This window comes from Tiliqua scincoides, chromosome 5 (assembly GCF_035046505.1).
Source record: "Tiliqua scincoides isolate rTilSci1 chromosome 5, rTilSci1.hap2, whole genome shotgun sequence".
Classification (NCBI taxonomy): domain Eukaryota; kingdom Metazoa; phylum Chordata; class Lepidosauria; order Squamata; family Scincidae; genus Tiliqua; species Tiliqua scincoides.
In genome coordinates, this window is record NC_089825.1 from 64,852,616 (window position 1) to 64,879,347 (window position 26,732).

Sequence of the window (26,732 nt, forward strand, 5' to 3'; positions counted from 1 at the left end):
CTCAAAAGGACTTGTCACATATTTAATTGAGAATATAAATAAACCTGTAGGTACTTTTGATTTTAGTTAAATCACATCATTGATGTTTACAGATTATCCTCAACCTATCTGTCTCACAGTGGTGGACCTGGGGCGAGGGCCAGGGGGGCAAAAGCCTCAGGCACTGCGCTTCCTACACCCCTGCAGCTGCTGCCCCTCCTGTTTCCTGCCCTGCCTGCCCAACCACAGAGTGGTTCTGTGGGCAGGCAAAGCCCCACGTAGTGCTTGGCAATGCATAAAAAGCCTTCTGAAGCTACTCATGGAATTTTAAACAATACTTCCGGTCAGTGTTTTTTTTGTTAAAAAAAAAAAAAAAAAAAAGGTGCAGGAACTCACAGCTTGTTAATCTTTTATTTATTTATTTATTTTTAAACCATTTTTTTTATTGGAGAAATAAAATATTTCTTCTGTGCTTCCCCCTAAAGATGAACTTACTTCTGAGTAGACATGCATAGGATTGGGCTGCCAAATCTCCGCATCCCCTTCCCCCTAGCTACTTTTTCTACACATGGGGAAAAATACTGTACAGGTGCACTTGTAGCGTGTAGTATGTAGTGTGGCACTACTGTGAGGAGAGGAAGCAGTGAATAGATTCTGGAAAATGGCTTACATGAGTTCCATGTAGTAAAATTACTCTAAGCAACTGTGGGAGTACGAACAAAAAAGGAATTCTTACACGAGAGGGGTCCTTAAGTGCACATAGAAACAGCTAGGTTTGCAAAAAAGTGATTAAATATGGTTTAATTCAGGTATCAGAATACTCTGTGTCTTTGGGAAGGCGCTTGGCATGCAATTGTATGTTCTCTGCTGCCCTGAGCAGCTACTGTGCATTGCTGGAGAGGAGCTGCAAATGCTGGCTGGCGGAGGGCATGCTTGTGGGGGAAGGATGAGGAGGATCTCTGGCAAGGCTGGACAGCAAGTTGTACACACGTAGAATCCCTTTTCACCTGCCCTTAGCATGTGAAAACAGGTGCAGATATATATCTCTGCCAGGATTAAGAGCCCAATCCTAGCTATGTCTACTCTGAAGTAAGTCTCGTTCTAGTCAATGGAGCTTACTCCCAGGAAAGTGCCTAGGATTGCAGGCTAAGAGCCCAATCCTATGCATGTCTACTCAGAAGTCCACTTTAGTGAATGGGGCTTACTGTGGATAGGATGGCAGCCTCAGGGCCCAATCCTGTGCCTGTCTACTCAGAAGTCAGTCCCAGTAGAGGCAGTGGGGCTTCCTCCCAGGAAAGTGTGGACAGGACTGCAGCCTCAGAGCCCCTCCTCTGCCTGTCTACTCAGGCTGCAAGGCTATGACACTTTCCTGGGAGTAAGCCCCATTGAACACAATGGAACTTACTTCTGAGTAGACATGCATAGGCTTGAGCTCTCAGGCTGCAAGGCTATGCACCCTTTCCCAGGAGCAAGCCCCATTGAGCACAATGAGACTTACTTCTGAGTAGACCGCCTAGGCTCATGCTGCAGATTGGCACGGGGGCTGCACCAGCCAGCTTCCTTCCCCTCCTCCTCTGCCAAGCCAGTACCTGGCATTCCATGGGTGCCGCAGCCCATCTCCCTGGCTGGCTGGCTGGCTGTCCGTCCTCCTCCTCGGCGTCGGTGCGTGACCCCCGCGCCCTCCACTGGCTTGGAAGCTGAGCGGGGAAGCAGAGCGCGGGGGAGGGGAGGCGGGCTGGGCTCAGGCGAGAGCTTGGGGTTGGGGGCAGGAGGGGGTTGTTGTGTGGTCAGGCAAGGGCCAGGCGCCCGCCCACCCTGCACCCCCCAGCACCCACCCAGCGAATGCCTCTATTTTGCTCCCCCCCTCCTGGAATGCCTCCAAAGGGGAGGGGCCCCTGCAAAAAGGTGCTGGAATGCTGTTCCCCCGCGTTCCATTAGAAAAAAAGCCCTGCTTCCGGTTTTGTTGGGAAACTGGAAGTATTGTTTAAAACTGTGTAAGAAGCGTCACAAGGCTTTTCAGTTTATGCTGAGCATCATGCGAGGCTCCGTGAGCCTCGGTGAGTATCCCAGGGGCAGCATGATGGAGGGGGGGACAGCATGTTGCGGACCTGCACCCCAGGGTGCAACAGGGGCAGGTCCATTCCTGCTGTCTTACAGCCCAATCCTGAGCTGCCCGGCACGAAAGTCTGCAGCAGCACCAAAAATGGTTGATGCGGTATTGATGGGCTATGTCAGAATGCCAGGTGCAAGGGAGGGCACCAGGATGAGGTCTCTTATCTGGTGTGCTCCCTGGGGCATTTGGTGGGCCGCTGTGAGATACAGGAAGCTGGACTAGATGGGCCTATGGCCTGATCCAGTGGGGCTGTTCTTATGTTCTTATCCTAAACACACCAGGCAGCTGCGGATAGCTCCTCAGGAGAAGGGGACATTCATCCACTTCCCCCGGGTAAAGGAAGTAGCCCTGCCATGGGGTACTTGACTCTGCACTGGCTATTTAGTTGGTATAAACTAAAGATGCCTCATGTCAGGCTGTGAGCTCAACACGGGGCTCTGGATCTGACAGAGAAGAGCTCACACAGTCCCACCCCCCTTCTGCCCCCTCCCCTGTCATGCCTTCTCCCCACCTTCCCCTGCCTCCCTCCACTCTGGAATGCCTCACCCCACGCCCCCACTCACCTCTTCACTGCCTGGTGCTTCTCATGGAGCGCCTGGTGGCAGTCTGCCAGCTTCCAAGCAGCACTGTCCCAGTGTGGGCTCGTGCTGGGCCAGCTTCAGTGCTGGGCCGGCAGTAATGGTTTCAAACACGCCATACGACACGTTTACAATAGTGTGTGCCAGTGGTGAGCCGGCACACATTGGGCTCTTATTGTCTCTATCTGGTTGCTTACCGGTATCCCACATCCTGCTGCATTCTAGCATGACCAGGAAGTGTGGAACCCAGGCTGGGCATATGGAGATGGAGGGGTGGGACTGTGTAGTAGTCCCATTGTAGGTAGTCCATTTTAGGTTTGATTCTGAATAGCTGGGGTCACCTCACCCGGCCTGGAGCAGGCTTGTCAAGCCCATTTCTGCTACATTAGTGACATATTAGGACCACAGGCATACATGATCTCTGGGTAAGTAGGCTAAACTCTATTTAAACCTTGATGTTCTAAATTTAGATCTCTGTATTGAATTTTTTTTGGCATCTCTGTAGCCTAACAGCTGTCCTATATTTTGCTAGTCACAGATGCCATCTAATGCTTGTATCACTCTTTGATTCACTCAATCAATATATTTTAATGTGGCTAATGAATATATTTGTTTCACTTTCAAGGTTTGTTTGTCATCTTGATTAGTAATGTTTATAGCACTTTTTTGTACAAAGACATGCATTGAAATCACTCTCCTTTTCTTCATTGTTAAGTATTCTCTGTCTCTCTTTTTTAAGTGGGAACAGAGGCTGAGAAGAGTAACTTGCTCAGAGCCACCCAACAATATGAATGTACATCTTCCACACATTGAACACTCAATCACATGGATTACTCTGGCTTTCAAGTATAGAGTGCTTATCTCCATCTGAATTCAGATTGGGATGGGGATGAAGTGAGGCATCATTGTGTGAAAAATGAGTGAAAGAAGGGAAGTACAGAAGAGGAAAGTAGAGCAGGCAGTTCCCTGAAGTTAGTTAATTCACAGAATTTCAGTATGTTCACTACTGCAAGCAGCCTGGTGGCATCAGAGGTCACTACAACCATCAGAACACCCATCAGGCCAGAGTGACCCCTGGTGGTAGTGGTAGCACACAAATATGCTGTGGGGGGGGGGGGGGTATCACAGGAGACCCAGTGTAGAGCTTTGCCCCAGAGACCCCAGCATCCTGTGCCTGCACTGCAAGTAGTAAATGAGCACACAGCAGTGCTGCTAGGGGGCAAGGGAAAAGCAGCTTGGAGATGTTTGGAATGAAATGTATGGAAACAGTTCCCCTCTGTATAGTGAAAGCCCACCAAAACTGTTGTGCTTATTCACTAATACAATGTGACGAGAAGATGACACTTCTGATTCAGCTTTGTAATGAAGTTGTTCTCAGAAAAAGGAAAGATTTCCTCATTACATAATATTAACAGGTGATGCCCACTTCCCTTCAATCCACTGTTTGTGTCATTTTATTGCTGATGAAGTAGCAGTGGGGGGAATGTCAAAGTCAAGGGAAGAAAGATCCCAGACCCTTCCCATCGCCATTAGAAGGCTTATGGCACAATCCTGCTTAACTCCCTGTGCAGTGATGCAGCAGTAGCACAGCTTCTGCTGTAACCTGCAGTGGGGTTTTGGCTGCTGGAGGTCTCCTCAGGGTAATGAGCCATTTGCCCCAGGATAAGCCCCAGCAGCTGCTATGGGTCAACTTAGATCTGTACCAGCTTACACTGAAGTCCAGCACTTTATGATTTGCTTTACAATAGCTGGCGCTGGCAGACTGTGCCTTCTGCCATCATGGCAGCTCAATGTTACCCTGCACATGCCCAGTCTCATCTGATCTTGGAAGCTAAGCAGGGTCAGGCCTGGTTAGTACTTGGATGGGAGACCGCCTGGGAATACCGGGTGCTGTAGGCTTATACCATAGTCTTTTGAGACTGAAGGTTGCCAACCAATGCCTGTCCTATTTATCATTCAAATGTATTTGTATATGTATTTTCTCACAGTCTTGAATCTCTGCATTTGATAGATGATGGGCGCAATTCTACCGTGCGCTGGAACAGGCAAGCCAAGGTTTGCACTGTATTCTGCGCAGGATAGGGGCCCAAGGCGGCTCAGCCAGAGGCAAGGGGAAACTTTCCCCCTTACCTCTGGGTAAGGTGCCTTTGTCCCAATGGGTCTCCTTGGACTTGCACCACCTCCTGAGGTGGTGCAAGTCCGAGGAGAGTAGAGTGGCTTCACACCTCTCCAAACTCCCTGGGAATGAGGGTTGGGATCCAGCATAAGTGCTGGATCCCAGCCCCACCTCCTGCTCCTCCTACCCATCCCTGGGGACTCCCAGGAATGCCTCCCTCCCACCCCTTCCCCACCCACCCCAGAGCCTTGTGTCAGCCCAACCAGGCTGATGCAAGGCTCGCCTAGGAAGCCGGGGCAGAGGCTTGCATCAGCCTCCACAGGCCGGCACATCTCTGAGCGCCAGCCCGGCTTCCTCCCAAGTAGGCGCAAACATTCCTTATGGCATGTTTGCAACCCTCATGGGCACTTCAGGATTGTGCCCGAATAGTGTTACACCCACTGGAATAAGTGAAAGAAGAGGCGGAGGAAATTTGGCTTTAGTCATGACACTGTTCCACCATTTTGGAAGCCGCAGTTCCTTCTTCTGGGTTTTTTCCAGTTTCCTCTTGGAAACTGCATATGTTGGGTGATAGTGAAACTCTCCAGTGAACACGGTCAGCATATTCTATGCAATTATTCTGAATTAATTTTGCCTGTAGTCAGTGATTTATTTGATTTTTTAAAAATTTCATTATAGTCGGTTATACGAGGTGAAGGAAAATGAACTTGAGCTACTATAAACCAAGCTGAGGGTTTCAGTTATAAATGGTTCTCTAAGCTCTGAACAAGAGCATCAATATTTATACAAAGCTGGCTGCTGTGTAGCAGAGTGGCAATACTAGAAATGGACAGGCTCTTCATATTATATCTCTAGAACACTTTTCACTCAAGTGCATTGCCAGCCACTAGACGAAGAAAGGAGGGGGGGGGATTTATTTGCCTACAAAATAGGATTGTGTTAGCTTTTCTTGCTCACTGGATAAAGTTAAATGTAGAACAATTTGGTGATGGCCCAAGATAATTTGGGACAGTGGCTGAAATCTAAATGGAATCTCTCATAGTGGCAAGAATATACTATTAACTAAATTATTCAGAAGTTGCTGCCTTGTGATGGTAAGGAAGAATAGGAGGAAGAGCGCCAATGCAGAAACGATAAGAGATGGAGCCTCAAAGGTGCACTAAAATATATATTTTATTTAGTTCCAACTCATTTCAAATTGGAGACTCTCCATTTAGGGACACTGATTAAACAGAACTGTCCTCTATATTCTCTTAAGACTTGGTTTAATTAGTATGCCTGCAGAAGAGTCACTGACTTGAAACATGTTAAGTTCAATAAAATATATCTCCAGTACACCTTTGTGGTTCCCTCTCATTAGGTTTGGACTAAAGTTTCTCTTACTCTGTTAGAGGAAGCTCCTTCCATGGGAAGAAGGGAATCTTTGGATCCAAACCATTGTTCTTGCCTTTTGATGGTGCTAAAAATCTTCCTCCTTTTGTATTTTGTCTTGCCATGCTTAATTGTAAGGTCAGCCCTGAACCTTACAAGTGGCAAACAGCCCAATCCTATCCTGCGCTGCAAGAGGCAGATAGGCTGACTGGCCTGCACTGTATCCGGCCTGTGCAGGTTAGGAGGTGGGTCCCGTACAACTCTGAGTAAGGGAATTAAATTTCCCTTACCCCATGTTGCACAACAGCCACCTCAATGGGCTACTCAGATCTGTGCCAGCTAAAACTCTGGCACATATCCAAGCAGCCTGGTGTAATGCTGGACTGCTTGGGAGGAGGGGGTTAGGATCCAACCTACCTGCTATCAGTTGGCCTCATGGATGGGCTGGCCCTGTGCATATGTGTACATGCTGGTAAATGCAGAGGCAGAGAACATGTTTTCATATACTGTAAACCAGTGGTTCTCACACATTTAACACCAGGAGCCACTTTTTAGAATGAGAATCTGTCAGGGCCCACCAGAAGTGATGTCAAGACCGGAAGTGACATCATCAAGTGGGAAATTTTTAACAATCCTAAACTGCTATCCTACCCACGCTTACCCAAATGTAAATCTCATTTACTACCATTTTAAACATTTTTTTAACAATAATATATATAGTAACTTGTTAGAAGTACAGATCTGTAACATTTCCCCAAATGCAGTCACATACCATGGGAGCATCGTCTAAAATATTAAAAATAAAATATTGAAATGAATGGGGACCCACCTGAAATTAGCCCACGGCCCGCCTAGTGAGTCCTGACCCACAGTTTGAGAAACACTGCTGTAAATGATCCTAGGTTCAGTACTAGATAGATAGATAGATAGATATTTCCACAGACTGAGAAACTAGAGAGCCCACTGGCAGGCCTGGCTATGGGGCAAACGGGGCAAAAGCCCCAGGTGCTGAGGCCAGGCAGCCTGGGAAGGGCCGCTGAAGCTGCGTTCCCCCCCGCACCCCCTGTTTCACTTTAAAAAATGGAGCTTCTGTGAGGCTTTTTCCAAGTCTCATAGCCTCCGTGTGTTGGGGTGGAGGGCGGGCTGCTTCCCTCCGCCCTCTGAGCTCACTGCCCACCCCCCCAGCCACTGCCCTCCCATCATGTTGCTCCATCACCTGCTCCGTGCTCCGCTAAGGTGTGTTTTTCTCCCTTCCCCAAGTCTCCCCAAGCCAATGGTTCCCCAAGCCAATCACCACCCAGTTTTTTTTCCTATGGAACAGTACAGACCACTTCACTGGCTGATCGCCAGCCAATCAGGAGCTGCCCTCCTTCTGCAGTTCCGCCCCCCTCAGCCATTCATTCTCATTTCACATGCTGCTGCTGGCTGCTCCTGACCTCCAGGGTCAGCAGAGATTTTGGGCACAATCCTAGCTGGGTCTACTCAGAAGTAGGTCCTAATTTGTTCAATGGGGCTTACTCTCAGGAAAGTGTGGGTAGGATTGCAGCCTTTGTTGGCACCAACTGGAGGGTAGTTTAAAAGAAAACCATTGTGTTGTAAGAACTACTTTGCTCAATTACGGGGGGGGGGGGGGTTTCAAGAGAATTGAATTATTTAGCTTCTTCCAAAAAAGAAAGTTATATATATTCTTGTTTGAGAAGTGAGTAGTTCAGCACCTGGTGGCCATTAAAACAGTATTTATAATTTCGGGAGGAGGGATACAGAACTGGATTATTTAACTTTAAAAAAAAAATTTCTTGTTTGAGAAAATGAGCAGTGGCCAGGTCTTGCAGCCTCCCCCTCCCTGCCAGTATTTCTCTACCCAGTGTGTAATTAGTCTGTGGAACTCTTTGCCACAGGAAGTACTGATGGCAACTTGCCTGGATGCCTTTAAGAGGGAATTGGACACATTCTGCAGGAAAAGTTCATTACAGGTTACAAGTCATAGTAGGTATGCACAAGCTCTTGGCTTTAGAGGCAGGCTGCCTCTGATTGCCAGATGCAGGGGAGGGCACTGGGACACAGGTTGAGTCTGTTGTCTTGTGTGCTCCCTGGGGCATTTGGTGGGCCACTGTGAGATATAGGAAGCTGGACTAGATGGGTCTTTGGCCTGATCCAGAAGGGCTCTTCTTATGTTCTTAATTTTAGAAGCCACTAAGCATTCATCATCTGCTGAGAGGCAGGGAATTGGGTGTCTATTATACACTGTTATTCTGTGCTACTGTTAATAATAATAAACATAAGTGTGTAAAAAATGAAGACCTGAACTTAATGAGTACTGCTGTTGATCAGGGCCTAGGAGAGGGGAATAAAGGGGGTAATTTGTACCCAGGCCCAGGGTCAGAAAGGGGGCCCAGGAACCAAAGGAGGGGGCCCAGATAGTTCTTGGGATGTTATGTTTTCCAATCTCACCCAAACTCACTGCCTGCACATGATGCTGGGGGCACAGCCACACACATGAAGTGGCAACTGCTGCTACAAGCCATGCACACTGGTCTCAGGAATGCATCCATGACCCTCCCTAACAGAATCAAAACTGGGAGGAAACTGGCCTGCTACAATAGCTTTTTGGCTTGTGGATCCCATAACCATGAGGAAGTGTATAGGGCCGCGATTTTCAACCTTTTCCAGCTCATGGCACACTGACAAGGCACTAAAATTGTCAAGGTACACCATCAGGTTTTTGATAATTGCCAAGACATACCATGCTGCCAATGGGGGGCTCACATCCCCACTGGCCCTACTAATAAATGACTTTCCCTCAAATTCCTATGGCATACCTGTGAACCACTCACAGCACACCAATGTGCCATGGCACAGTGGTTGACAATGGATGGTATAAGGGTTCAGGGGCTACAGCTGCTGCAGAAGTTCATTTTGGTGCACACAGCGCACCATCCATTCTCGTTCAAGCCTGATGATGCAAATTTTCTGCAATGGATTTTCTATATTTCAAATATTTTAGAGAGACTTAGCAGTGCGTTTGGGTTTCCATATTACTTTATCTAGCTGCCAATGCCACATGCTCAGATAGAACTTGGCTCCGCATCAAGAAGCCTGGTAGACCTGGGCTCCAAAGACTGTTTTGGCTGTCAGCACCCTCCCTGTTCTGGCTCTCCCTGCTTATTTGGCCCCCTGTTCTGCCTGCCCCCATTGCCCCCCTTCTCCTTTGGGAAGGGGCCCCAAAGAAACTTTGTACCCCCTGATAAAATTCTGCTGCTGATGCTTTATTCTAATGCTCTAAATCCAGTGCTCCTTACTGTTGTTTTACATAAACAATTCATGCACTTGCTTGCTACAGTTCAGTAATATGCTATTGTGCTATCCTGGCCTTCACTGTTATTTAGTCTACCACTTAGGCAGCTATCTGTGGGAAACAGAGATAAAGAAAGCAGGACTAAATTGGCCTTGGCTTAGGTTGATTCACACATGGCTCTTTTGCTGGCCTTGTGGTTTTCACTATGCCCAGAAGTCTGGGTTTGCTTGCTACAGTGGTGTAGCCTTGAAATCATTTATCAGATGTGAGATGGCTAATGCTGCTTCTCCAATGTAGTGGTGTCTACCTTACGCTGCTTTCTGTGGGAAACAGAGATGCTAGTTTGGCCTTGCCCTGGCCTGTTTCCGTGCTGTCTTGTGAACCATTCACACAAGTCTCTTTTGCTTTCAGTGAACTCACATGCACATGTCTGTTTTGCTGTCCGTGTCTCACTAACACTGCAAATCTGGTCTTGTGGTTTTATGCCATAAATATCTATGCTGCTCTCAGTGTATTCAGCAGGGTTCTTCCCTATGCTCTCAAGCAGTCCAGTGCTACAAATCCAGTCTTCTGTGCAACACTGATATGCTGCTGTGCTGCTTGTCCAGCGTGGTGCTGTCTATCTTAGGCAGCTGTGTGTTAGGCAGCTTTTTAAAATCACAGTTTTGCAAATACGCGTAATAAATTTAATTAATTCATTAATTAAATTGGGGGGGGGGCACCAAAATTTTAGTTTGCCCCGGGTGACAGATGTCCTAGGTATGCCACTGAGAGAGCCTTAACTGAGGGATGGATTGTATCAGCACCTTTTAGCTCTATATATGTACAGTTGTGCACCACTTAACAACAGGGATTGGGACCACGATCCCTGTCGTCAAGCAGAGCCTGACGCAATGTGGACCCTCCGCAGGGAAGGGGATTCTCCATTCCCCTCCCCTCTGGAGGGTCATCTGAGCCTCCCAGAGGCAGCACACATCCAAGCGCTGCCTCTGCAAGGCTCAGACTGAGGGAAATCGCATCTCTCACACGACTTCCGGTTTCACAGAGGAAACTGGAAATCTCACAAGCGACACAATTTCCCTCAGTTTGAGCTTTGCAGAGGCAGCGCTTGGACGTGCACTACCTCTGGGAGGCTCAGACAACCCCCCAGAAGTGAGGGGAGCAGAGCTCCCCTCGCATTTGGAAGGTGGGGGTGTGCACCCCTGACGACCACACGACTACATGTGGTAGTTGAATATGCAATCCTGGCATAAGCTGGTACATTGCAAAGGTGGGGGAACCTGTACTTCGAGCATCCTGTGTACATTTTGAGGGCAACGGCAAGGGTTTGTTTAGACTGGAACTGTCTCTAAAAAACACAGTAACCATTTCTGCTCTAGATGGAGGGGTGAGAAGAAAGAGGTTTGTTGTGGGGGGGTCAGTTTGAACCAAGATATTTTCCAATATTTTGCAACATAGCTTGGCTTACTTTTGAGATAGAGAGTTTTGAACAGGGGTTGATTTGCTCATTTCTAGGAACAACTGACTTTTGTTGGGACACACAGGTTGCAGCTACAGGTTGAGCCTCATTATTCGCATGGGTTCCATTCCAAGCACTCACGTGGATGGCAAAAAACGAACTATAGCAAATCAATTTATAAAACAAAGTTTCTTTGCTTAAAAACAGCCTTGCAGGCCTTTGTGATGTTAAGATAGAGTCATTAAGATGACAATCCAACAATCAGTCTCTCTCAAGGTGCTTAGAAAGGCTTCACTCTGACCCCTCCCTACACCAATGCAAAGTGATCACCTTTCTTTCACTTGCTCACGGGGAAGGGAGGGGTCGCATGGAGAGAGAAGGACTGATGGATTGTCAGCCAGCTGCCCTCTCTCTCTCATTAAGGAGGCTATTGTTAATGAACTGTTCAATTTTTAAAACTGATTTTAAAGGGATGCATTTTTCCCCTTCTCCAGGGATCAGCACATCCCTTCTCATTGCAGTGGCCATTCGTGTTGAGTCAAATTCATGTATAAAAAAATCAGTGTATAACAAGGCTGGACCTGTAGTGAGAGGACAGGCCTGAAAATATGTTTGTGAAGGAGGAGAAGGTGGTGGTGGGTGGCTGTGGTGGGATTCTCAAGGGCCACCAAAAAGAGCCTCGCCGGCTGCGTGTTGGACCACTGTGCTCTAACCCCAAAATGAAATAGATCAGTTTCCTTTCCTTTGAAACCCTCTCTGCCACTTGTCTTTTCCTCGAATTTAACTGACCGCAGCTGCAGAAAAACCTTCATTAAGCCCTATACCGAGACACTGAGGGCAAATGCAACAGAATCCAGAATCACTAAAAATCATGTTGTAAGAACTTCCTTTGTTCCTTGAGAAAGGAAAAAGGTATTAGGAAAGTTGGCGGCAGGCAGTGGATTCTATTGTAGTATGATTATATTATCAAATGGAGATTATATTACCAAATGGAGCACATTCAGCAATATGGTCAAGTTTCCCAAAAAAAAATTTTCTGGTGGTGTTGGTGATTATGATGATGTGTTTGTTTGTCCACTTCTCCCTAGTTGTAAAACAGGAGTGTCCAAAGTTTTTGGCAGGAGGGCCACATCATCTCTCTGACACTGTGTCGGGGGCGGGGGGGGAAGAATTAATTTACATTTAAAATTTGAATAAATTTACACAAGTTTACATAAATGAATATATTAAAGATGAACTTGTATGAATGAATGAAGGTCTTGCAATAGCTCAAGGCTCTCCTGTCCGTCCTTAGCCACTTAGTGATGTTTGTAGTGTTGCATCTGGCCTCCGAACCTGAAAGTAACTGGTGATGACATCATTGCCAATTACTTCTGGTGGTACTTCCAGCAGGTGGATCATGAGAAGTGATACAGTGGGGGATAAACATTGAGAAACAATGTTCTCGTTCAGTCTTGGGGTGTGGTCACTATTGGGGCTTGATATGGATACTTCTGTCTTCCAAAGGAATATCCTTAGGATCCAGGATGTAGTAATAGAGAAAGACACTGTTGGTTTTGCCCAAATCAGTCTTTTCCAGGTATCTCTGGATTAATTGAGGGAAAATGTGCATGTATTAGCCCAATACATAAACATGTATAACCAGTTGTCTGTAGTATACATTCGCATACTAAGTGAAGCATTCAGCATTGCCAATAATTCCTTGAAACAGCTTTTCATGAATTAGTTGCTAAAAGACACCTATTTCCATGCAGACCTAAAAATACTGTATCAAGAGGGTCATTAAACTGCATGCATTTGGGCACTGTGTGCATAATATTTATAGGTCAAATTAGCATGGCCTTTTGTGAGTTAATATTTTAGCAGCAAGCGTCTCCAAACACATGTTGTTTGTATACCAAACAGACATTACCCTGAAGGGTCTTCTACAGCTGTATCTTAATTGCAGCCTAACCTGGTTTGTTACAGAGTCCTCAGTATAACAAGATTATTTTGGCATTACATAGAAAGCACACAGTAATTTTTCTAACCAATTCCCTCCTAAAAGGAAGACATTATTAGAAGCTTTAAAAATCCCTAGTGGGGCATTATGTATATAAAAAGTAAAGGCTATCATCTGATTGCAATTAGTAAATGCTAAAGGCTTGATCCTACCTCTTGATTTATGACTGGATTTAGAATTTATTTAGCTGAAGTGAAAGTCACATTCATGGTGCCAGATGCTCTGCTTAAAGGCACTGAGTATGCCTCTCTTTGCAGAGGCCTACTAATGTACTTGAGTCATGAGCAGCAGAGGAATCCAACCTTCGCACTTTGGTGCACACAAACTCATTGTTGAGCCCTTTTGCTCATATGGATTAATATGTACTATTTTTAATTCTGATGCTCTCAAACAGATTTACCATGTGTGACCTACATGAACTGGCTAGCAGACACTGAATGTTCCCACTGATCAAATAGCAATTGGGATGAACAGAGTTTTCAAGCATCAGTTCTTGCATTGGCTCTTATGGGGTTATTCTGTATTCCCTCTGAGGTCCCCGTAACTGTCCTATGATTTGCTAAGGAATTTTAAGATTGGCTAGGATCAGGAGGACGCCACTGGTATATTCTCATGCTTTTATTTATCTGGGGATTTATATCTTGTCTTTCTGCCTCTAAAGAGGTCCTCAAAGCAGCTTATATCATTTTTAAAAACACAAAACAAATGCAATAAGAAAATCATCAAAATAGTACTATAAAACAACCCTAAAATCAAAATCACCAATTGAACTGAGAGACCAACTCAAAAGCAGGGGAAAAGGGCCCACATTTATTCAGTGCCCACCTGGGGGGCCGACTCCTACGTTCTCAATACCAATTGCAGCTGTAAAACCCTGGGATAAGTGCTGGATTCTGGCCCCGCCCCTCACCCACCGCCCTCCCTCCGCTGCCCCAAAATGCCTTCCTCCTGCCATCCCCGTGCCCCCCTAGACCCCTGTGCCAGTCAGGCTTTACTGGCATGGGCTTACGTGTTGCCCTGGCCAAGTGGAGTCCTGTGTCGGACTCCGGAGGCTAGCGCACATCCATGCACTGTCCTCCTTGCTCTATAGTCTGCACGAAAGTGCTTTACGGCACTTTTGCAACAGTGATGGGCCAAAGCAAGGGACTTGCATTGGCCCAGGGCATATTCAGGATTGTGCGCTCAGTCCGGTTTTGAGTTAAAGAAATCCACTTTTTGTTCCATAAGGCAATTGTGTTTTCATTTTCTGGTTACTTGGCCAAAACTTTTGACAGAACACAGATTTTCAGTGTGGTTTGTTTCATTGCATTCTGCATTAAATAACCTTTCCAATGAGAAATGTGATGGTAGTATTCATACATACCAAGCTTTTTCACAGTTTTGGCTACTAATGTCAAACTCAGCTTGTTGCTCCCCTAAAGCTTGTTGCCAGATGCAGTTGCTACCTCCTGCACCCCCTTAGCTATGCCACTGGTGGAGAGAGTCTTTTAAATGTGTGGGGTCCAGGTTGTTTTGCTTTTTATAGATTATTGCCAGCACCTTGAATTGGCTTAGAGGGCATTAGTAGGCCCCTTGGGTATGTGAGAACAGCTGCTAGGCTCTTTAAAAACGTGATTATTATTGCTAACAATTCCCTGGAAAAGCTCAGTGCATAAAACTTAAATGCTTATGTGTGCTTGTTTAAAACAATAAGTACAGCTTATCTGAGTGTTCTGTTTAGTATCTAGTCCAGGGGTGCTCAATAAGTTGATCCCGATCTACCAGTCGATCGCCAGGCAAAATGAGTCGATTGCAGGCTTCCCTCCCGTCCACGCATTCCTGGGAGTGAGCCCCGCCCTGGGAGTGAGCTCCTGTCCACACATTCTTGGGAGTGAGCCCCGTTGACTCTACTGGGGTGACTCATGAGTAGACCTGGAGAGGAGCCGCTGGCAGGCTTCTCTCCTGTCCACGCACTCCTGGTAGTGAGCCCCGTTGACTCTCCTGGGGATGACTTACCTTTCCCCTGTTTTTGCACTGGTATGTATGGAGATCTGCCCCCCCCCCCAACTTCCATCTGTTGGTTCTGTGTGCAAGGGGTTTTGCACTGGTCTTTCCCTTGTTTCCTTTCCCTTGTTTTTGCACTGGTCTGTATAGAGATCTGCTCCCCCTCCCCACTTGTATTGGAATCAAGGAAGATCTGGTGAGGAGGTAGGCTGTGGTGTCAGCAGTGGCCCCTTTAAGGGTAAGGCCTGGGCATCCAGCAGAGTGCGCTGCACAGTTGCAGCCACTTGAAGGCAATAGGGCCCTCAGGGATATAAGAGTACCTGAGGCAGGAAGAGCTCCACTTATTTATGTGAGTCAGCCTTTTCCTACATGAAGATCTTTAAGTCCAAGTACCATTCCACCATGACTGATGAACATTTGGAAGTGTGCTTGAAGCTGGCTGTCAGCAGCTACTGTCCTGGCTATGCATCCTTGGCTGATTCACTTCAGTGCAAGTCATCAAAGTAAACTCAAGTAATTACAAAAAATGTTTATAGTTAATTATGTTGTGTTGTGCAATATTGGCTCATGCAGTTGTGCAACATACATTGTACACATAAATGTTATATGTTATGATGACGTGAACATTGTAAAAAAACTCTGGTAGATTTCCGGGCCTTGCTGGGTTTCAAAGTAGCTCTCGAGCCAAAAAAGTGTGAGCACCCCTGATCTAGTCCATCTGATCTAGGATTGTTCAGAGCCCTGAGGAGATCAGGAAACAGAGAGTGAATGTCAATGGACAATTTTCTCAATGGAGAGAGGTGAAAAGTGTTGTGCCCCAAGGAGCTGTCCTGGGACCAGTGCTTTTCATAACTGACCTGGAGACAGGGTTGAGCAGTGAGGTGGCTTAAGTTTGCAGACTACACCAAACCTTTTTGAGTGCTGAAGACCTGAAGAGATTGTGAGAAGCTCCAGAAGGATTCTGGACTCTCCAGGGATTCTCCAAATTGGCAGCAAAATGGCAGATGCGTTTCAATATAAGTACGTGTAAAGTAATGCACATTGGGGCAAAAAAATCAAAGCTTCACATATAGGCTAATGGGTTCTGAGCTGTCTGTAATAGATCAGGAGAGGGATCTTGGGGTTTTGGTGGACAGCTCGATGAACGTGTCAACTCAGTGTGCGGCAGCTGTGAAGAAGGCTAATTCTATGCTTGGGTTCATTAGAAAAAGTGTTGAGAATAAAATGGCTAATATTATAATGCTGTTGTACAAATTGATGGTAAGGCCACACCTGGAATATTGCACCCGGTTCTGGTTGCCACATCTCAAAAGGATGTAGTGGAAATGGAAAAGGTGCTGAAGAGAGCGACTAAAATGATTACTGAGCTGGGGCACCTCCCTTATGAGGAAAGGCTATAGTGTTTGGGGCTTTTCAATAGAAAAAAGGTGCCTGAGGAGAAACATGATTGAGACATACAAAATTATGCATGGGAAGGATAGAGAGATGTTCTTTTCCCTCTCACACAATACCAGAACCAGGGGACAGCTGCTAAAATTGAGTGTTGGGAGAGTTACGACAGACAAAAGAAAATTTTCCTTTACTTGGCATGTAGTTGATCTGTGGAACTCCTTGCCACAGGATGTGGTGATGGCGGCTGGCCTAGATGCCTTTAAAAGGGGATTAAACAAATTTCTGGAGAAAAAGTCCATCACAGGTTACAAGCCATGATGTGTATGCGCAACCTCCTGATTTTAGAAATGGGCTATGTCAGAATTCCAGATGCAAGGGAGGGCACCAGGATGCAGGTCTCTTGTTATCTGGTGTGCTCCCTGAGGCATTTGGTGGGCCACTGTGAGATACAGGAAGCTGGACTAGATGGTCCTATGGCCTGATTCAGTGGGGCTGTTCTTATGTTCTTTTTGTACAGGCCTATTTGCAAACTATTTGCTTGCATAGGCTTCTGCTGCAAAACTGAAACTGTTCATTTCTCTCACATGGCCTTCTAATCTTGAAGCCTTTTGGGCTTACCTTTCAAACAGAAAATATGCAACAGGACAATATGTACTGGAGCATTTTTATAATCTGGTCCCAGCGTCCTTCTCCCAACAGAAGGCAAACATAATGTGCACATGTTGCCACATCTAAGAAAATGGCAGGCTCTGTTTAACTATATGCATATGTGCAGCACCATATATAATATGTTTAGAGTCTAAACTTAGAGCTTTAATGATTCGGCATAGTGGAAAACTAGCTTCTAGTGGTTTACTGATTTACAGTATGTTAAGGGCAGGAATTTGGAAAGGGTCTTGAGAATTGACTGCATTTTTCTGTGTACTTTCAGACCATACTTAAATCATATGAATGAGAATCTGTCTGTGACTTGGTTTGTAAACAGTTTGGATTGAATATCTGGGGCTTGATTTGGGCCCAATAACTTGAGCTGTATCTTAAACCTCATATACAGGCTTAATTTTCTGGCTAGCCTTATTACCTGACAGAGCATCAAACTCTTGCTTCCAGTATTTGTTATTTTATTGGCATTCCATCAAAACTGGTGTGAAATTGTCAGCTGAACTGATGCATAAAACCACAAACGTTCTTTACCTTGGAAACATTCCACATTTCCTTTCATCACCCTATATTTTCCTATCCTTTTCAATAGCTTTGCAAAATTAACTGGTTAACTTGTTAATACTTTGGGTGATTTTTGATGTTCTTACCAGTGTGGCACACCTGAGAGGCTTCTCTTTTATAATGACACTTGTGGCACAATCCTGTACATGATTACTTAGAAATAAGTCCCATTATGTTCACTGGTGCTTAGTCTCAGGAAACTGCATATAGGATTGCAGCCTTATTCTCCTAAACTCACTGTTTGCAATGAATTGACTATACATTTTCAAAAGGTAGTTATTGTGTGGGAAACAGAAGGCAGAAACATTTCAAGATCGTCTTAATACTGATCTAATTGGATTGAAGGCAGTGTTAAAATATCTCCTGACTTCGTTCAACGGGTAACACAGAGTTGGTGTAACAAAAGTTGTTATGCCTTCACTTAAAATGTCAATTAGGATGCAATCCTAAAATGCCCTTGAGCCGATGCAAGTCCCTTGTGCCTGTGCAAGGCGGTCGCAAAAGTGCCGTAAAGCACCTTTGCATTGACTTAAGAGGTCGACACGGAACCTGATCCGGTGGTGCAACGGTAGGCCCGTACCGGCCGAGCTTGTTTTGGGTCCGGCGTAGGGTGGGCAGGCATGTGGACGGGCGGTGGAATTGGGACCAGGATCCGGCACTTATGCCAGATCCTAACTCTGGTACTGGGCAGCCTGTGTTGCAGATCCGAGTAGACCCATTGGGGCTGCTGCAGCGCAACATAGGAAAAGGGGAAGTGCCCCCCTTGCCCCCCGGCTGTGCAGCTTTCAGCCCCAATCCTGCCTTGGATGCAGTGCAGGCCCACCACCCTGCTTCCTCCAGGGCAAGTTAGAATTGGGCTGTCAATTATTATTATTATTATTATTAATTATTAACAGTATTTATATACCGCTTTTCAACTAAAAGTTCACAACGGTTTACAAGGAAAAATCAAATAACTAAATGGCTCCCTGTCCCAAAAGGGCTCGCAATCTAAAAAGATGCAAATGAATACCAGCAGACAGCCACTAGAACAGACAGTGCTGGGGTGAGGTGGGCCAGTTACTCTCCCCCTGCAAAAAAAAGGAGCACCCACTTGAAAAAGTGCCTCTTACCCAATTAGCAGGGGTTAATTTGTGAACTATCTATGGTAGCTGGATAACAATTTCTTCTAGGTAGGCCAATGGTTTTTAATTATTGTTGTTGATCATTTTTTAATATATTGGCAGGACACCAATATATACTTTTTGCTTCATGTCCAGCTATAGGTGTATGAATTTTTACGTAGATACCTTACCACGAAGTAAAAATCACAGTTCAGTCTTAATTAAATCCCCGCGTGGTAATGCAGCAGAGCCAGTGGGGGGCTATGCTGCATTCTGCAAAGTCTTTTTGGCTGCTGGAGGTCTTCTCTACTATAGGTGGAGGTAGGATTTTTTTCCAGTGTTAAAATAAAAACGCATAACACTGCTTTCTGCACTTTTCATTTTTGAAAAAAAAACAAACCTCTGTCCTGTTCCACCTCCACCTCCAGTGCTGGGCTTACCTTCAGATCTTCGTCACTCTGCCGGTACACACAGGAAAGCTCTGCCCTTCCTTCTAGTGCGCTGGTTCTTTGCACTGCTGCAAAGTGCTTTATGTGTAGGCCTTGGTTAGGATTGGGCCATCAGATTTTCAAAAGTTGAGTGAAACTGAAACTCCAGTGCATTTTCCAGGCTTTATCATGCTGCGTCATAATCTGCCCATTTTATGGTTGATTCAACAAATCAGATCAGTATATCATTTAATTTGGTGTTTGTATTCGTGGAGCAGGTACTGAGCAAATGGTGCCACTGGAATCTAAAAATACTATTCAGTGTATTTCTGTATGGAAAAATCAATGAGAGCTAACATATTATTTGTTCAGTTCTGCATTCTGTCTTACAACAGGACTCACTATCCAACATAAGACAGCAGCCTCTGGAATACTGTCCTGTCTGTAATTCATAAATATTAGCAATTTGTTATTGAAATTTTAACTCTGGAACCTTAACCTTTAGGAGCACAAAATATGATGAACTTCACTTTCACTGAACTGTGAATGATCACAGGGAGTCTGTGGCAAAAACAGTGGCAGAATCTTTCTGCTGTTTTTCCATCTACTATTTTGTAATAGATTGTGTATGTTTTGTTGTAGTGATCAAATTTGTAGATAATAATATTTTGAAAACTTTACAAGAAGCTTCTGGTCTTCTCTACTGTACTCTAGTTGTACTCTAGTTCAGTGGTTCTCAAACTTACAGCGCTGGGACCCACTTTTTAGGATGAGAATCTGTTAGAACCCACTGGAAGTTATGTCATGACCAGTAGTGACATCATCAAGCAGGAAGAGTTTGAACAATCTTAGGCTGCAATGCTACTCACATTTACGCAGGAGTAAGTCCCATTTACTATCATTGTTAAAAGCATATACGTAGCAGCCTGTTAAAAGTACAGATTGTAACGCTTCCCCGAATGCAGCCACATACCATGCAGCATCAAGTTTAATATATTAAAAATAAAATATTGAAATGAATGGGGACCCACCTGAAATTGGCTTGCGACCCACAGTTTGAGAAACACTGCTCTAGTTTATTATGTGTCTCTATTTCATGCTTCCTCTTCTGCTCCTTCCCCTAATTCAATCCAGGTAATAGAAGAAGCAGAAACAACAGCAGGTAAGGGGAACAGTATTTAGCATGCTCATTCAGGCACCAAGTGGTCTTGGGACATCAGCAAACTCATCTTGTTTGTAGAAATTATTAAATAAAGCAGTCCTCGCAGAGTCACAACTAGAGTCACATGAGATACTCCAGCTATGTGAATCTTTGACCTGGTGATTTGTTTTTCATGCAAAACATCCTCCAGGGCCAGTGGCGGACGTCCCCAGCCCTGTGCCTGGGGCAAAGGTCCACAATGCTGCCCCCCCCGTGTGAAACCCCCTCCCCCACTCACCGCAGTGATACGGAGCCTTGCATGACTCCAGGACCAACTGGGGAAGAGTTCTGAGGCTTCCCTGGTTTCTTAAACTGACCACATCAGGAGCCTCAGAGAGGCTTCCCACATGGTCCTAGAGGTATGTGGACCTAGCGCCTGGGGCATTTGCCCCATTAAGTGCTTTGTCCGCTGCTGTAAAGGGCTATGTTCAGGATGGAGAGGGGCTGCTTTACCTTTTCCCTTCCTGCAACTAGCCCACTTGAAATTTCCGACAAGAGGAAAAAGCTCAGGGAGGGCAAAGATACAGAGTACTCATAATGTACAGATTTTGAGGCCTGCAAATCAGCTGCCAACCATTATGATTAGGTATTGATCTTTTGTATAATTTACCCAGCATAAAGGAATAAAGGACTTTACAATAACATTATAGTGAGCACAGGTATGAATGATTTAGGCTCTTCAAATACAGGCATTGTCTCAGTAGATCAATTTTTCAACAGGGATAACACTTAGATCCCGAAAGATGCTTTGTTTTACCACAACAATAAATGGGGAAAAAGTCTTCTTAGCAGTCTATATTTATCCACTTCTTACTGGAATATGTAACTGTTTGTTCTCTCTTCATAAAGCTGATGTAGCAAATTCATTAATTATTTAGAAGCAACAGAAATTCCTAGGTTATGTAAGATCAATGGGTTGTGGCTAGATCATGTCACCTTGCTTGACTTTGTTTTTGGTAAATCAGTGTGAGAACCTTAACTCTTTGAATAAACCTCAGAACACACATGTGAAGGCAAAGTCCAGGCAAAGTCCTCAGATCAAGGTCAGTGGTAGTTAAAAGCAGTGGGTATCAGCTAGAGCAGCTGTGTTAAACTCATTTCATACACTGGGCCAAATAGCATTCATGGCACTTGCCGAAGCCCAGAGGTGACATCATTAAGCAGTTGATGTAATTAGTTTGTGGAACTCTTTGCCACAGGAAGTAGTGATGGCATTTTGCCTGGATACCTTTAAGAGCAGATTAGACAAATTTCTGGAGGAAAAGTTCATTACGGGTTACAAGTCATAGTAGGTATGTGCAAGCTCTTGGTTTTAGAGGCAGGCTGCATCTGATTGCCAGATGCAGGGGAGGGCACAAGGACGCAGATTGTGTCTGTTGTCTTGTGTGCTCCCTGGGGCATTTGGTGGCCACTGTGAGATACAGGAAGCTGGACTGGATGGGCCTTTGGCCTGATTCAGCAGGACTCTTCTTATGTTCTTATGATGGCCAGAAATAAGCACTTTGTTCTCATGTAGGCATTAATTAGTTGCAAATGACAGAAAAAATGTGCACATCTTGATCATGTTTTCAAGATATGGGAGAGCCCAATTATCACAAAGGCTGCCCTTTTAGCTGTGCTGCTTCTGACGAAACATCACTTTGCAATAAATGGGTGATCTTAAGTTGAGATGCTAAGTAACAAATCTACTGATTTGGGATAAAAAATGAAAGCTGGTGTAGTGTCATGCCAAAGAAATTGAGCTGTGAATTGAGACTTCTCTAGTCTGAATTTTGCCATGAACCCTCAAGGTAGCCTTAAGCAAGTTGCTCCCTCTCAGCCTCAGTTTCCAGCTGTAGTGTGGATTTAATAACATTTACTTATCTTACTTAGGGTGCAATCCTAACCAACTCTCCAGCGCAGGCATAGCTGTGCCAGTGGGGCATGTGTTGCATCCTGCAGTTGGGGGGCAGTCATGGAGGCCTCCTCAAGGTAGGGTGATGTTTGTTCCCTTACTTTGGAGTTGCATTCCCCTTATGTCAGTGCTGGAAAGTTGATTAGGATTGCGGCCCTAGTTGTTAGGATTCCATCAAGCTGATACATGGGAAGCGCTTTGTATGCTTTGAAAGCACTACAGTAGTTCGGCCACAGGATGTGGTGATGGCGTCTAGACTGGACACCTTTAAAAGGGGATTGGACAAGTTTCTGGAGGAAAAATCCATTATGGGGTACAAGCCATGATGTGTATGCGCAACCTCCTGATTTTAGAAATGGGCTATGTCAGAATGCCAGATGCAGGGGAGGGCACCAGGATGAGGTCTCTTGTTATCTGGTGTGCTCCCTGGGGCATTTGGTGGGCCGCTGTGAAATACAGGAAGCTGGACTAGATGGGCCTTTGGCCTGATCCAGTGGGGCTGTTCTTATGTTCATCATCATCATCATCATCAGAGTCACAGTTCACCAGATGTTTGGACTGGGATTTTGGGTGCTCATTAGTTCACTTTCTACCCAAGGGTTTAAGAACTGGTGCTTTATAACGTTCAACGTTGCAGCTGTTCAACTGTTATCTTGTCAATGTCCATATTGGCCAGATATTTTGTAAGGGACTTTGGGACTGTGCCAAATGCATCAGTGACAATAGAAGTGGTTGTTGCTTTCTTCCCCCAGAGGTGCTGTATTTCAGCTTCTAGGTCTTTGTATTTTGTGATCTTTTCCAATTGTTTCTCCTCAACTCAAGTATCCCCTGGAATGGCCACATCAATAAGCATCACTGGTTTCTTCTCAATCACAGTTATATCTGGTGTGTTGTGTTCCAATTTTTTATCTGTCAGGATTTTGAAGTCCCACAAGATTTTGACCTGCTCATTTTCTACCACCTTTTCTGGCATGTGCTCCCACTATTTCTTTACTGGTGTTATTCTATATTTCTTGCACAGGTTCCAGTGGAGCATAGCAGCAACTTTATTGTGGCGATTTTTGTAATCGCTCTGTGCTGCACCAACTTACAGTGTGATCAGTTATTTCATCTTTTTCTTTACAGAGCCTACATTTGGCATCATTTGAGATTTTTTTTCCACTTTTGCCTTCATAACTTCTGTTTGTAATGCCTGGTCTTCTGTAGCAAGTATCAGTCCCTCTGTTTCTTTCTTCGGTCTTCCATGCTGCCACCACTTCCATTTGGAGACCTTGTCTACCTAGTCTTCTGGATGTACTGGCCATGCAGCACTTTATTATGCTATGCATCTAATCTGTTTTTCACAGTTTACTCCCTGTAGGGTTATCATTTTATTATGTTATGAAAATAGAATTCCTCCTGTGAGCTTTGCACATCACTATGTCTTGTCTTGATTAGAAACATTTATCTGCTTACTAGAAGATAATTTTGGGTTGACAATTGTGAAATTTTGAAAAATCACATTCATTGGGAGACAAACTGCTCATGTTGGGTTTCCTTAAACTGAATTCATCTAAGAGTACTATATGGCTGCTTTCATATCTAACTTTTGGGGTTATAAATACAGCTATTTGTGCTAGGAGACAACTGGCAAGATTTCCCTTGTGCCACCACTTATCTTTTTTGAGCTCAATATTCAGTTTGACAAATTCCCCACAAAAGTCTTGTATTGTTTCTAATTTATACCTGCTTGGATGGCATCTTTAAATTTCTTATTAAATGTGTTGCCATTAATTTTGCTGAACATGCAACTGCAGCTGATTTTAAGCAACATATCTGCTTTATAAACAGTACAGTTATGTTATGGTGCAAATTTCTCCCAGAAAGCATTTGGGTGTGCCATGTAAGTGCAACTGTGGCAAAGATGTAATATTGTCATAGGAGTTAGTATATCTAGGGCAGGGGTGTCCAAACATTTTGGCAGGAGGGCCACATCATTTTTCTGATACTGTATTGGGGGCCGGGGGAAAAAAGAATTAATTTACATTTAATATTTGAATAAATTTACATAAATGAATATATTAGAGATGAAACTTATATGAATGAATGAAGGTCTTGCAATAGCTCAAGGCCTATAAAAGACCTTGCGCAAAGCAAGGCCGGCCTTTCCGCTGCTGCTTCACAGACGTGAAACAGCAAGCAGCAGAGACAGCCCTCGGCCTGCAGCTCATGTGATGAGTCAAACAGTTGGCCCTCAGGCTACAAATAGCCCATTGGGCCAGCTTGGGCTCCAGCAAGTCTCTGGAGGGCCAGAGGGTCATTGGAGACTGGGGGCTCCCTGTGGGCTGTATTGGGGGGGTCCCTGAGGGTTGCAAATGGCCCCCGGGCCAGGGTTTGGGCACCCCATGTCTATTACAAGGCTCTGGAGACATCTCAAGAGTATTGAAAGAGGTATGATTGATGCCTTGAAGTTGCCTGTAGTATATGCACTCATCCCATTATCCTCTCTGGTGAAACAGAGTGCATTTGTAGTACTTCAAAAACTTGTAACACTTGTTTCACCAGAGATGACAGTGAGAGAAAAGAAATGTGTATGAACACCTTGGGAAGTGATGCATATCGCATATCACCATCAACTCTCTAAAATGCTGTGGTGAGTCTTATCTCTAGCCTTAAAGTATTTTAGCACTCTACCTTAATTACGGTTGCCTCTGGCTGAATTAGTGCACATAGGGCAAAAAAAGCCTATAATGTTTGCATTTCCTGTCCTCAGCGAAGGATCCTATTGTGAGCCTATTCAGCCTATTCTTGGACTCCATTTTCTAGAATGCTTGAAGTTTTTTAATGAGGAACCTTTTGTGTTTTGAGTAGTTAACAAACGTTTAGGAATGTATAAGCTGCCATTTGTTAAATAAATGGGTTGTGTATTCCAGTTTATAGTGTATTATATCACTTTGGTGTTGCTGCAGATTGTTCCCCTAATACAGGGATGGGCAACTTTCAACTTTAGGGATCTTGGACCTTTAACAATTGTATAGAAGAGGGAATTTCAGCAGATGCAGCTTGTCATCTCACAGATGTCATCTAATAGATGACAAAACATTCACAGGACTGCAGTGTGAACATGGAATGCTGCATGGGGAAGAACAGTCCTATTTGTCCCACTGTCTTCACACAACTATCTAACAATGGTACTACGTGGTCCTGCAGTTCAGGATGTTGATAGCAACCACACTGCAAGGATAGCATCTAATAACCCAATCCTGAGCTGCCTGGTGCGTGGGGCTGCCGCAGCACCACAATGGCTGCCACAACATCCTGAGCATACCGGGCAGCTGGTGGTGGCTTTTAGGAGAAGGGGACAATTGTCCCTTTCCCCCCGAGTAAGGGAAGTAGCTCTGCAATAGGGCTTCTCACCTCTACATTGGCTACTTAGCCAGTGCAGAGTAAGGACACTACGGCCTGCCACTGGGCTCCAGATCCAACAGAGCTGAGCTCTGCCAGTGCTACCCCCTCCTATCCCACTCCCTTCCCTCTGCCCTCCCCAGAACACCTCCCCCCCCCCGACTAACCTCTCTGCTGCCCGGCACTCTAAGTGAGTGCCAGGCAATGGACTGCTGGCCTCTGACTGGTGTGGGCTAGCGCTGGAGATGCCCGGAGATGTGTGCACCATCTTATCTTCATATCTTAGTCACCATCGGTATTTTTAGAGGCAACTGATGAGTTTTTTTAAAGTCAAAGCATTCTAGTGATAGAAAATGGATCAAATACTATCCTTGACTGTGGTTTGTATGGGTCTCAATGGAAAAAGTTTTTCCAGGACCACATATTACTCAACAGGCTTGAAGACGCTTTTTGCTTGGTCAGTGTGAATCAACAATACTGTGTTGCCTCCAGATTGACCCAGAAATGACAGCTGTTTGAGGCTTTTGTAACAGGGGAACAACATGCTTTGGACTCAGTGGAATAGCTAAGAGGGTGCAGGGGGTAGCAGATGCACTGGGCAACAAGCTTTAGAGGAGCAACTAAGCTTGTCACTATTGGCCAAAATTATGAAAACTTTGGTATGTACGAATAATGCCATCATGTTATATATCGTTGGAAAGGTAATTTAATGCAGAATGCAATGAAATAAACCCCATTGGAATATCTGTATTCTATCAAAAGTTATGGCCAATTAACCAGAAAAAGAAAACACAACTGCCTTATGGAACAAAAAGTGGATTTCTTTGACTCAAAGCTGACCTATGAGACTGATTGTTCTGAGAGTCAATGAGATGTTGTTATGATAAGGCATGGAACCAATCAGGTGTTAATATGAGTCATTTCTCATTTTCATGTATCTTAATACCCCCGCTAACTGAATAAAGAGGCACTTTTTCAAGTGGTGCTCCTCTTATATTTAGCAGAGGGAGAATAACTCTCTCCTTTCACCCCAGTAGAGTGTGTCTAACCAATAAGGGGCATACTTTTTATTTATTTATTTAATTAATTGTCATGGGGAGGTTACAAAATCTTCTTGGACCCTAGGTAGCAGGTATATTCTACCTAGGCAAGGTGGAGGAGGCAGAGCAAATGGGTGGTGAGCTGCTGGGGGGAGGAGGTGGGTTTTCTG

The 26,732-nt window shown here is 45.0% G+C and overlaps 1 protein-coding gene and 1 pseudogene across 1 annotated transcript in view; both read left to right on the forward strand.

The window, feature by feature from the left end:
* The window catches only part of ADCY1 (adenylate cyclase 1), a 192,620-nt gene that overhangs the window by 18,925 nt on the left and 146,963 nt on the right, over positions 1–26,732 (forward strand). The gene's annotated exons all lie outside the window — the stretch shown is intronic.
* Positions 4,452–4,569, forward strand: LOC136654999 (5S ribosomal RNA; annotated as a pseudogene).